Source organism: Felis catus, chromosome C1 (genome assembly GCF_018350175.1).
Source record: "Felis catus isolate Fca126 chromosome C1, F.catus_Fca126_mat1.0, whole genome shotgun sequence".
NCBI lineage: Eukaryota > Metazoa > Chordata > Mammalia > Carnivora > Felidae > Felis > Felis catus.
The window spans coordinates 165,133,850-165,147,031 of record NC_058375.1 but is presented as its reverse complement, the minus strand read 5'-3'; the positions used below and the strand labels follow the sequence as shown (position 1 = coordinate 165,147,031).

Here is a 13,182-nt window from a genome sequence, read left to right as displayed (position 1 = left end):
ACTGACAGGGAAATGCCTGCATGTCCTGAAGGGTTACAGAGGAAGTTCCCAGGCTGGTACTGCCCTAGTTCAGTTAAACAATCACTGTGAGCCTCTTCTGTTCCAGACCCTGCTCTGGCTGCTCAGGAGTATAGACATGCCAAAGATGCGATCCCTTCCTGTGGGAGGCTTATAGTCTGATTCGAGGACGCTGCCTTCAAGTTGTTTGCGAACTTAGTCTGTGAAAGTGTTTCAGACGCCCTCCTTCCTCTGCCCAACACGTTCTTCCTTTTAGGATTTGGGAAATCTACTTGTAACAACAGAAAGCCACGGTGAAGTTGCACAGATGTGGAAAGCCCTCCATGTCATTTTCTTTTTTTTTTTTTTTTTAATTTTTTAATGTTTATTTATTTTTGAGAGAGAGAGAGAGAGAGAGAGAAAGTGGGAGAGGGGCAGAGAGAGAGGGAGACACAGAAACCAAAGCAGGCTCCAGGCTCTGAGTTTTCAGCACAGAGCCCAATGTGGGGCTTGAACCCACAAACTGTGAGATCATGACCTGAGCCGAAGTCCGGCACTTAACTGACTGAGCCACCCAGGTGCCCCCCATGTCATTTTCTTAATCATTTTTGGCACGCAGTTCTTCCTTCATAAGGGAGAGATCATAGTTTCTTTACTATGTCTGGAGTAATTAAAACAAAACACCCAGAATGCATCTAGAACTCTGCTGACAATGTCAGCCAGGTTAAAAATATCTTTTTCATAATCTCTCTTTTTCTTTCAAAGGTATTAAAACATTCTGTAACTTGTGCAGCCCTTACAGGGATTAGGGATAGATTTCTATGGTTTGACCCTGTTCCTTACCTCTTTGCAGAAATGGGGCCGTGAGTGAGAAGAGTCACTGGTATTGCAAGATGTAGAGAGTATCTAAAGACTTCTCATTTCTGAATAGCTCTACCTCTGATCATGCCTGAAATTCCATTACAAATCTATTTCTTGAAGGTATTTGGTTTTTATACTCCCTATTAAGATGCAAAATTTCTAAGTCCAAAGGAGACAGTGTAAGTAGTGGAAATGAGAAGAAGCTTTAAGCCATATAGACCTGAGTTTAAATACCAAATCTTCTGCTTTGCTGCCTTGGGAAAGTTATTTAACCTCTCTGAGCTTCAGTTGTTTCATTCATAAAATATCTTGGATGGTTGTTATAAGGCATACAAGTAATGTATGCAAAATGGTAGACAGTCAATGAATGGTGGTGGTTGTTCATGAGCCATTACATCAGCTAATCGAAACTACCCTAGGGTAGGTGCTCTGGGAGGGAAGAGTCAACCAGAATAGTAAAGAGGGAGAAAAAGGAAGGTAGGAAGGCCTTCAAAATATTTCCTGAATCACAGTTTATTTAGAGCAGGGTATCCATGAATTTGGATGGGGAAAAAAAAAACAGAAGTCTTTATTTACACTAAGCTCTAATTGAAATGTAACATTTTCTTTTATTATATATATAGCCAACAAACGCCAGCAATATTGGCAGTATCTGTGAATCATCACCAAATTATATATATTTTATAACATATTACAGTTGTTGCAGGTATTTTCAAAATATCATTTACACTAATTACTACTTTATATATTTTTAAGTGTTTATTTATTTATTTTTAGAAAGAGAGGGAGAGAGAGTGAGCAGGGGAGGGGCAGAGAGAGAGGGGGAGAAATAATCCCAAGCAGGCTCCACTCTATCAGTGCAGAGCTCGACACAGGGCTCAATCCCATGAACTGCAAGATCATGACCTGAGCCGAAATCAAGAGCCTGATGCTTGGCTGACTGATCCATCCATGCACCCCATGACTACCTTAAAATTATGATAGATATTATTCCAGGATAATATGCTTATCCTGCTATTTAATACATTTGTTAAAAAGCACATATATTACTATGTCACAAAATTGCTTTTAAAAATATTTTGATAACAGTCTTTTAAGATATTTATCTGCTTTTGCAATGTTACTCATTTGTTTTATGTATTCTGAGACGAGGTCTATGTAATCACCTCCCAAAGAATTGAAATGGGGATCCTAAAGAGATATTTGCACTCCCATGTTAATTGCAGTACTATACACAATAGCCAAGATATGGAAATAACCAAAATGTCTATTGGTGGATGAATGGATAAAGAAAATGTGGTATATTTATGCAACAGAATATTATTCAGCCTTAAAAAAGAAGAAAATCCTGCCATTTGAATTGAATGGATGGGTGGATTGGGTGGGCATTATGCTAAGTGAAATAAGCCAGAAACAGAAAGACAAATACTATATGATCTCACTTACATGAGGAATCTGAAATAGGGTTACAGAAGCAGAGGGTAGAATGTTGGGTAACAGAGGCTGGCAGTGGAGGAGATGGAAATGGGAGATGGTGGTCAAAAGGCACAAAGTTTTGGTTATGCAAGATGAAGAAGTCCTTGAGATCTACTGCACAGCATAGTGCCTATAGCTAACAGTCCTGTACATACATCATACATCAAAATTCACTAAGAGGGTAGACCTTATGTTACATGTTCTTTTTAAGTGTATAATGCAATACAAATGTTCTTTTTAAGTGTATTGTACACGTAAACAATTTTGTTAAAAGGTACATCTCATGTTAAGTGTTACCACAATGAGCAAAAAAGTATACAGCCACGCTGGGGGGGGGGGGGGGGGGGGGAAGAAGGATTCACCAGATGACCAAAGGGGCATGGGATGAAAATTTTTTAAATTTTGTCTAGAGCAAAAGCCAACTGGCTAGTGTAGCTAATCAGAGCCATCAGGAGTTTATCTCCTTTTCTGAGGTTTGTTGATAACAATAGACATTCTCATCATTCCAGCCTTCTATAAAGAAAGCAAAGGGAATTGGAGATATCTCTACCTCTGCCTCTACATATATCTATCTTTATCTATACATCTAAGTACTTTTTTCTTCTTATCTTTACATCCAACAGTGGTCACTGTGGACAAAAAAAAAAAAAAAAAAAAAGAGAGAGAGAGAAATGTGTCACTGGAATGCATTACAAACAAAGTTAAAAAGAAAGGTTGCATTCTGGAAAACAGTGAGGAACTTCCTCAAAAACCTAAAAATAGTAGTACCATATGATCCAGTAATTCCACTTCTGGGTGTTTCCTCGAAGAAACTGAAAACACTATTTGAAAAGACATATGCACTCCTGTGTTCATTGCAGCATTATTCATGATAGTCAAGATATGAAAGCAACCTAGATGTCCATTGATGAATGACTGGATAAAGATGTGGTGTATTTACATGATGGAATATTACATAGCCATTAAAAATAAGAAAATCTTGCAATTTAGGATAACATGAATGGACCTAGAGGGTGCTATGTTAAGTGAAATAAGTCAGACAAAGACAAATACTGCATGATTTCACTTATATGTGGAATCTAAAAAACAAAGCAAACAAATAGCAAAAACCAGAAACAGACTCATAAATACAGAGAATAAATGGGTGGTTTCCAGAGGGGGAGGGGATGAGGGAATGGGAAAATAGGTGAAGGGGATTAAGAGGTACAAACTTCCAGTTATAAAATAAATAAGTCATGGGGATGACAAGTACAACATAAGAAATATAGTGAATGATATTGTAAGAATTTTGTATGGCCACAAATGGTGACTAGACTATGGCTATCATTTTGTAATGTCTGTAAATGTTGAACCACTATGTTGTACGCCTAAAACTAATATTAAATGTCAACTGTACTAAAATAAAAAAAAAAGAGACTAAAAAGAAAAGTTGCTACTTTGTTTGGCCTTGAATATCATATCTATCTCTTTTGAGTGGGAAGGAAATATTAAATTAGTCCAACGGGGAGATGGGGAACAGAATGAGTTCATTATATTTTTATGAAACAGTTGAGATATCCAGTCTGTTCTTCCTGGTCCCCTCATCTGTAAGATGGTCGAATTATTTAGGAAATATTTTGGGGACTTTATGCCCGGCTCCCACAGTTTCTCCCTCTTCTTTTCTGTTTTTTTTCAGGTGTGTTTTAATTTGTGGGGGCTGAAAAGGATACTGAACACTAGTGACCAAGGACTCTCAAATGCTATGACTGAGAAGGCAGTAAAGCAAGGTAGGGAGAGTGAGGTATGGAACTGGGTGCAGAGAGAGGGGGAAAGAGAAGATACCAAGGAAATTCACGAGCACTCTGACCTGGAAAGAACCAGCTTGACTAGTGGCATCAGTCTTGGTTTTTTGCTCATATACTCCATGAAAGAATTCTGCAAGGTTCTTTTTGAGTTGACATCTAAAATTTTTTATCATAAATTTAAGTAGTTGGAAAGTACGTATTAGATAATGTCCTGAATATCATATCTGTGATTAAAATATATTTTCATCAAAACTTTGGAGCTGCAGATTTAGCTCATTAACTTTATGGAGAGTGTCCATCACATAAATTAATTGGCAAAGCTAGTCCTTATTGTCAAACTGTTCTGCCAAATTGGACTTGCTTTATGTCAGAAAAAAAATCTCACTTCATTTTTTAATTCAAAGAAGGGTGTTAGCATGCAACCCTTTGAAATCTTCTTGCTCCTGAATTCTGACTCTTAAGAAGTGAAGGAAGAGCATCTCACACTCATTACATGCCAAATAAACTATAGAACATATAAAGTTAAAAAAAAAAAAGAGTGGAGGAAGAAAAGAAGGAAGTGAGGGGAAGGAAGAAGGAACAAAAGAGGCTCACAATGAGTTTTTCTCCTGCTTTCAATATGTTTCTGAATCTCTCTTGACTTTCTCTCAAAGGACTCTCCCTCAGAAGGAAGCCATGGATGTTCTGACACCCCAGGACAACGCACCTGAGTAGGACCGTGGTGGGCGAAGGGTATGCTTTCCTTGCAAAGTAGAAAGAGAACTACTGGGGGAAAAAAGTCCTTGTGGCATGATCTTAGACAAATTAATTTCAGAAAAGAGGACTGAAGATTTAGCAGTTGATTCCCCAAAGTTATCGCTTCCCTTGGAAAGTCTTCATGCACCAGGGCAAGTGTACCTGTACCTCAACTTAAACACCCCTGAACTAGTTCAGCTCCATCACACTTATTGCAATTTGCCCCCAGTTCGTCTTGATATTAGTGGTGGAGACCAGAACAATCTACTGATCCTGAACTCTTTCCACCACTACATCTGCCACTGCCCCAGCGTGCCTATCAGAATCCATAGGGGTGGGTTCAAGCACTGTCGTCCCCTCCAATTAACCAAAGTTAGTGAATGATGATGATGATGATGATGATGATGATGATGATTTTTCTCTGTAAACTCCACATGGTAAACCAGCCTTTTTGGTTTCACAAAACATGAATGCCCTGACTCTTTCTTTCTTTCTTTCTTAAAAAAAAACAACAACAAAACACTGCCTTTGTTCTTGTGATCCCGCTGAGAAGGAGGGGGAACTTGACTTCCCATTTCCACACAGTCCTTGTCATTGAGCAGCAGTGGGGAGTAACACCCCTTCGAAACGCAGGAGTTGTTTATGTTTGGCACGCTCAGAGGGAGAAAAGCTGAACAGATAGATCTCTTCCTTCAAGCCGTGCCTCTACACCCCACTGGAGTGGGAAGGGGAGGTCCCATCAGTGTGGTTGTTGGGCCAATTGCATTTTCCCCCATAGGCATGAATTTGCATGGAAATTGCTGCTTTGTGTTGGCAGGACTCTTCTAAACATTTCACCCAAAGAATTATACCCACCATGGGAGTTTGCCCTCTGGGTTGTATCTCTGTTGGACCAGGAAAGTGAAATTCCTCCGCAAGAAAGGGCTTGCCTCAGGAATTAGCAGCAGAACACTCCAGCAGATTTCATCTGTCTCCTGCGTTGTCTGTGTCCGCGGCCTGAATGGTGGTGTGGGGGTCGTGGGGCTGAAAGGTGGGTTGGGGTTTTGATCTTGCCTTAGGGACTGGAGGAAGTATTAAAGTATTTCCCCAAATTGTCCCCAACGGGCAGGCAAAGGTCCAGAGTATGCTCCAGGGTTGCTGGAGGAGTGAAGTGGGAGGACAGTAGGAAAGAAATCCAGGCAAAATTGTGCAGCGGCCGCCCAGTCTCTCTTCTCAGGTTCCTCGTCCCTTCCTTGTGGGGACTCCCACTGACTTCATGGCCCCTATCTTTCCTCACTTGCCTCTTGCTTTTTCAGGAAAATGCCTGACACCTGGTATCTACCCCTCAGGATGGACTGATGTTTGCCGATGCTTTTCCCTGGGGAACAGTCTCCCGCACTTCCATGGTGGAATGAAAAACTTGGCCTGAGGTTTTAGCCATCGTGAACAGGTAGGGAAGTTTTTCATTTTAATTGTTTTTTTTTTTTTTTTTTTTTTTTTACTAAATCTTCAGCATATAGGTGATCACCTACTCTCTCTCGATGCAAGATTGGCCCTGTTTTTGACATCTTCTTTCTGTGAAATGGCCAGAACTCAGGACGAACCCAGGAAATGTGGGATGAAAACACCTCTCAGTGTTGGCATAGAGTTGCATTGCTGAGGTGCTAGGTAAATATCTGCAGAATTCCCTCAGAGAGCTTCCAGTCACAGTCATGGTTCCTCAGACAGGTTAGAACCCCCAGAAAGTCCAAAGGGGCTTCTGGAACCACTGTCACCTGACTCCAAAGAGAGAGGACTGGAATGTTAGCATGTTTACATTTGTGGAGAGGAACTGGGGGGGCCTCTGGGAAGTGGTTGAACAGGAGAAGCTGAAGCGACCCTTTCACCTCAAGAATTTAAAGAGAAAAAGACCACATATGTATGAGGCAATATCAAATAGGAATAAAAAATAAATTCAAGTATGAACCTTTGAAATATTAATACATCTAAAGTGGCTTCAGGAGACAGAGGGGTCTACTAGGTGGTTTTTAATGCCAGGTTTAAAAATTTTTACTCATTTTGATTTTCCATAAATTGCTGTGTTTGATCCGGGGGGTTGGGTCTTTTTATATAACCATGAAGTGGAATTTTGCTAAAAGGACATTAGCAAAGGGAGCAAGGGTTTGGATGGAAGGATTAGGATGATGTGAGCCAGCACAGAAGAGGAGAAGGCAGAGAAAAAGCAGTAAGAGCATGTAAAGAAAGAAGAAGCTGACCTTGATTTTTGGGCACCACGCAGGGGTTGCAAACTGTCAGTCTTTAGGTCACACCTGCGTGTCAAGGGTACATGTAGTTTAAAAATAGGTAAAGATTGCCAATAACATTTCAAAACTGGCAGACTTCACATGAAAATCTGGGTTTCTGAGTTCTCTGGGAAAATCAGAGGAGCTGGCAACACAGACCACAATCCTATGTGGTAACAAGTGGGGTAAACTGAGAAGTGGCTGGCTCTTTCTGCTGGGAAGGAACACTACAGTTTGCAGGTGTACTCCTGATTGTCGCACTCCAGATCACCTCACTCATTTACATCACCTGCTCTGCCTGTGTGGCACTTAGTTTGTAAGCTCTGGACTCAGACCGTCTTGGCTGGGGGAAGAGAGACTGGGCATTGCCTGGCTTCCCGAGGGAATTGCTGGTCTCTGCTGATGTTCCTGTTGACTCCTCTGGTCAAAGTCATCAGTGTAAAGGACATCGACACTGGCTGCTCTACCTTGCTTTCATCACGACCTGCCAGGCCAGGCTACCTTTTCCAAGCATAGCTCTGTAATACAGAACCTTGGGCTGGAGTCTCTGGAAGGCTGAGCCTTTAAATGAGGGAGGGTGTGGGCATGGGCTGTGTTGCTATACAGTGTGTAAACCAATTTTGGAGTCAGCCTCTAGGGCACTGGGTGGCCTGAGTCAACAGCTGTTATTATAACTCCCCAAGTACCTACCTCCCTCTGCTCGACACCCCTCGCCACCTTCTTTACATCTTCTATACTCCTGTGGTGTTGCTTTTCTTTCCATGTTTAGTCCATTAAATTATCATAATTAGGGACAAACTAATAAAATGCTAATGGGTACAGAAAAATAAGCAAATGGTACGTAACATCAGAGTAAGCAGTAAATAGTAATAGAGTATAATGTCAGGGGTACTCTCTGCATTGACTGGAGAGGAAAGGCAGGAAAGATGTTCTGTTGAGCATTAAAGGGATGGAGTTGTAGTCATTTAGAAAAACGTCTTCAAAAAAGAGGTCATACTACAGTTGAGTTGGTCAAGGGCTGCTGCTGATGTCTATGGATCTGAGAAGGCAAAGAGTGTGCATCACAGTGGGGTGTTAGAAAGCTAGGAAGACGTGTCATGACATCTTGGAGGGCCCATGTGGACAGCAGCCATGAGCTCTGTTGGACACACTTAAGATCAGAAACTGGAGGGGCATCTGGGTGGCTCAGTTAGTTAAGCATCCAACTCTTGATTTCTGCTCAGATCATGATCTCATGGTCCAGGTTCATGAATTCGAGCCCCATGTTGGGCTCTACGCTGACAGTGCTGAGACTGCTTGAGATTCTTTCTCTCCTTGTCTCTCTGCCCCTTCCCCCACCTCAAAATAAATAAATAAACTTTTAAAAAAAGATCAGAAACTGGAAATGGCGCTTTAGGGAAAGGACTTTTCCAACTTAAACACAAATACTGAATTAATAATTTTTATAATAATTAATGTACCAATGAGGCTGTGAGATGAATAATTTTTCTGAACTTTAAATAGTTCCAGAAGTGCTGTGAAAGGCAAATATGTAAATTATGTACTATTCCAAGAGAATAATGCATCTGAGAAATGCGTCTGAGAATACACAGATATGAATGAGGTGAAAACTCAGACCCACATGCCTTGTTTACTGAGACATTTTATTTTCACATTCATGATGCTATGAATTCCATTATTTGGAATTGTTCTTTATCTGTTTACTGAGGTAGAGTTGACACAAATGTTACATTAGTTTCAGGACATTATTATTGTTTTAAATGAATATATTCCTGTTCCTCTGCATAGTAAGACGCATTGGTCCTCCCTTACAGCAGAAGCTCATAATGGGTCAGGAGGCATTTCAGGAACTAAGATTACCCTGTCCAGGACACCCAAATTCAAATCCTGTCTTTACAATTTACAGCTGTTAATCTTGGGGGATATTTATCTAAACACTCTAACCTAATTTCTCAAATGAAGATAACAATACATAGTACTTTGGGCTGCTGTGGAGGTTAAAGATAAATGTATAAACCACACAGTTTAATGTATGGGACCTAGTTAGTCTCAATAAATACTGACTTTTTATTATAATGGTAACAATTTGTGTTGCTATTCCAGAAACTGCTTTTGGAAGGTCCCAGATTCTCTTATGAGACTATCAAGCTGTGTAACATGAGATGAAGTGAGACTATGAGCACAGATGTGATTGCTGCCACCAATTTAATATCTTTTGACATCATGTCACCTTTGCAAAGGTGCTTCTCTAGAGGTTCCCTGCCCTGCAGATCAGATCAGACAGCCTCACACCCATCTCAGTGCCCTCATCATAAGGGCTGAGACCACTGCACCCGCTCCTCCGTTGCATGCCTCCCCGCCCCACCCCCCCAGCCTAGTCTAGCCCCCAGTCTGTCTTCTTCCATCCAACTATTTCTCCTGCCCCCTGCCCCCCCTTGTCTTAGTGAGCCTGTGTCACCAATGGCATGAACCCTCCTCCCCTGAGCTGTGAAGGAGAGCTGTCTTCCAGAGGCTTCCCACTGAAATAACACAGGAGAGTAAGAGCTTTGCTGATGCAAAAAGTGACCTCTGAAACTGCCCTTGAATTTGGAATGAAGATTTAAGAGGCAGAGCTGAAGAGTTAGACTGTCTTTCTCAAAAATCTGAAGCATTTTCCAGGGAGAATACGCATATCATATTTTACATCACCTTGATTTGGTATAATAGTATGTGTTTCTGAAAATATTTTTCTGAAGTTTATAGAACCAAATAAAAATGTATAATAAATATAAAAGTATAAATGTGTACATATAGTAGTCTTTTAGAGTATACTGTTAATGTATATTTTCTCCTTATCCAAGTATGATTGTATGATTATGTGCTTTTAGTCAATGAAAGCTATCAGGGCAAACTATACTGTACCTTCTCAGCTAAGGAGCATTAGCTCACCACACTGCATCTGTGGTCAGCAACGAACTCTCCACCTCCCTAACTTGAGTGGAGGGTATTCATCAATGCCTGTGTTTACTTTGTGCCACTTAATCTAAAGAATATGTATAATCTCTAATTGATGATATAAAGCCACCAAGGGATAGTTCTGGACTTGCTGCAAAGAAACACGACATCCTGGGTGTTTGTGACTGGAGGAAATGTCAAGTAAGGGGTTGGGAATGAACAGTCAGTTAGGGATGGGTGAGAGGCCTTTGCCATCTTGAGGAAACTCAAAAACATTCCTGTAGCCTGGAAGGGTCATCCAAAAATGATAGCCATGGTGGCTGGAAGAAACAAGGTAAGAGACTTCTCATGACTTGAAGGGGGTTGAAGAGAACGAAGGGAGGGTCTGTCTGTGGATGGTGACATTGGTATGTTATTCCTTATTCTATAAAGAGACTATGCTCTAAGCACCGGGTCCAGCCACCCTGCCCGTTTCCAGCATGGTACCCAACTTCTGTGCTAAAAAGACTCTAGGAACCATTCTTTTCGGCTCTTTGTAACAGTTACCCTGAATATATTCTGGTAAATGAAAGAAAGGGAAAAAATGGACTTTCTATCTAGAGCTAGCTACAGCTATGCAAAAGAGGCCAAAATAAGCAGCTGTCATGCATTTATCAAATTCAGGACTCTCTCAAGTATTAAATCAATCCCATCAAAACAGTTTTATTGCTGATGGATGAATGGATTGAAGTAGATGTATAGCTTTAAAAGGGCTTGCCATTTGGAGTAGAAAACTTGCTGTGAGGCCCAGTGGCTTGGTGCCACTCTCTCAGAGCCCAACAGTATTTACTGAGTAGGTTCCAATTCTGTTGCTCCTGGGCTTACTTTTCTGAATTGTGCTATTTTAAGAGTATTCTATTTTCCAAGAACTTCAGATCAAATTCAGAACATTTCCGTAATTCTGGTGCATTGTAAATAGCCACGGTCATCACTCAAAATCATTTCATGTCTAGGCCAGTGCTTACCCCAGGTTAGTTTTTTGATGACTATAGCAGAAGGAATAGTATCTGGGTCTAATTGTATTATAAATTATTTTACTGTTTCTCTAATTAGCAATTTGACTCCGTAAACATGGTGACACAGTGGAGTCTCTCATTGTAATTATTGCTGAAATTAAAAAAAAAAATTTAGTGTTTATTTATTTTTGAGAGAGAGAGAGAGAGAAGGAGACACAGAATCCAAAGCAGGCTTCAGGCTCTGAGCTTCCAGCACAGAGCCCAACGTGGGGCTCAAACTCACGAACCGTGAGACCATGACCTGAGCCGAGGTCAGACGCTTAACTGACTGAGCTACCCAGGTGCCCCTATTGCTGAAATTTAAATGGAAGGCCCTGTTTTATGTATAAAGACAAGCAAAGTGTAAGTTGTGTTTCTTTCCCGGAAACAATGATGAGTTTACATTGATCTACTTATTTTCTTTCACCTGTCTTCATGCTGTGTAGTAAGTGGCTGGGGTTTGTGAGTTTATCTGGGACACAGTGGCTCAACCAAGTCTAGCAGCTTCAAAGAGCCAGGCTCTGTTCCCTTGATTTCTTGGGTCTCTAGGAGTGTTTGTATTTCCAAGGGACCGGCAAACTGAGTAGTGAACAACAAGTGGGCAACAAGAAACCAACTGTCACCTGTATGGTCATCTGTATGGAACAGCTTCTCGTTAGACCACTACACCTTCAGTATCTTTAAAAGGACATTCAAAGGACTTTTCTGAGGAACTTTAATGTGGGAATTAATTTGTGAGAATGAGCAGAATTCCCCAGTATGAGAAGAATTCTCATAGCACATTTGTTCATTATGGAAGTGTTTCTTTTATTAGCTCAAAGAAACCAAAAGATTTAACCTCCCTACACTTGCTAATCACAGAAGCATGTTATTCAGAGTTGAGAATACTACAAAGTACTTGTCAGCTCCCTGAAGATAGGTAGAAGTGAGTGAATTTAAACAGAACAAGACAAGGGAAAGGGCTTTCTCATTGGAGAAATTGGTGGATGTTGAAATGAGCTACTTTTAGAAGACTATGGAGTTTTTTTTGGTTTAAAGACCTTTAAAAATAGGCATAGATCCCTATTGGTCTGTAGTTTATTTGATTTATAGACATAAAGGAATGGACTAGAGCAGTGCTTTTTTTTTAAAGTTTGTTTGTTTATTTTTAGAGAGAGAGTGTGAGCAGGGCAGGGGCAGAGACAGAGACGGAAAGAGAGAATCCCAAGAAGGCTCCGCACTGTCAGCGCAGAGCTGGACACGGAGCTCAATCCGACAACCCACGAGATCATGACCTGAGCCAGAATCAAGAGTCAGATGCTTAACCAGCTGAGCCACCCAGGTGCCCCTAGAGCAGTACTTTTCAACTTGTGCTCAGTGAAAGGTTTCTCAGGGTTGGGTGGGAGAAGGTCAAGTGGAGGCTGGATGAGCTGGTCAGACACAGGCACATGCCTCTTCTGTGAGGCATGTGCTACTAAACCCAGAAGAGATACAATCTTCATCTAGTTATTTAGTTCCAAACTTTAAATTCAGGCAAGGGATGATCAGGAAGCAAATGTTAATGGCTATAAAGCATTGAAAATTCACTTTGGAATGAGAGCATTTCTTCTTTAAATATTGTGGCTAAGAGAACTCTCACCGAGTTTTAGTGTATGTACATTAGAGATCTCATACAAAAAGGTCACTGTGTGTGGCTTATAGTAGGAACTAAATAAATGTTGAATGAATGGGTGCAGAGGAAAGCAGATATAGCAAAACACATTTAGCTTATTTATTACTTGAATATTATTGGTAGAAGAAACATTGAACGTATTTGTTGTGTAGAAAAGGGGTCAACATATCTTTTGTTCTGTAAGTATTCAGTTTTGTGGGTCACTCTATCAATGTTACAACTACTCATTTCTGCCACTGTAGCATGAAAACAGCTACAGGTAATATGTAACTGAATGGACGTGACCGTGTTCCAATAAAACATTATTTGGAAAAATCAGCATCATGTCAGATTTGGTGGGGGGCCGTAGTTCGGTGACCACTAGTGTGGAGCACAGATATGATCAAACCTCTCAGCTTCAAGGTATTTTGTGGGTAATGAATAAGAATATTAGGTGTTAGGGGTGCCTC

General features: G+C 40.8%; 1 long non-coding RNA gene across 4 annotated transcripts in view; it reads left to right on the top strand.

The window, feature by feature from the left end:
- LOC111561878 overlaps positions 1-13,182 on the top strand; it is a 172,635-nt gene that overhangs the window by 86,046 nt on the left and 73,407 nt on the right. For 3 of the 4 annotated variants that reach the window (XR_006583338.1, XR_006583340.1, XR_006583339.1), the window contains 4 exons: positions 851-978; positions 4,010-4,100; positions 4,772-4,850; positions 6,149-6,282. This is a non-coding gene — a long non-coding RNA (uncharacterized LOC111561878). The remainder of the gene's footprint in view (positions 1-850; positions 979-4,009; positions 4,101-4,771; positions 4,851-6,148; positions 6,283-13,182) is intronic. The other variant, XR_006583341.1, reaches the window with a different exon arrangement.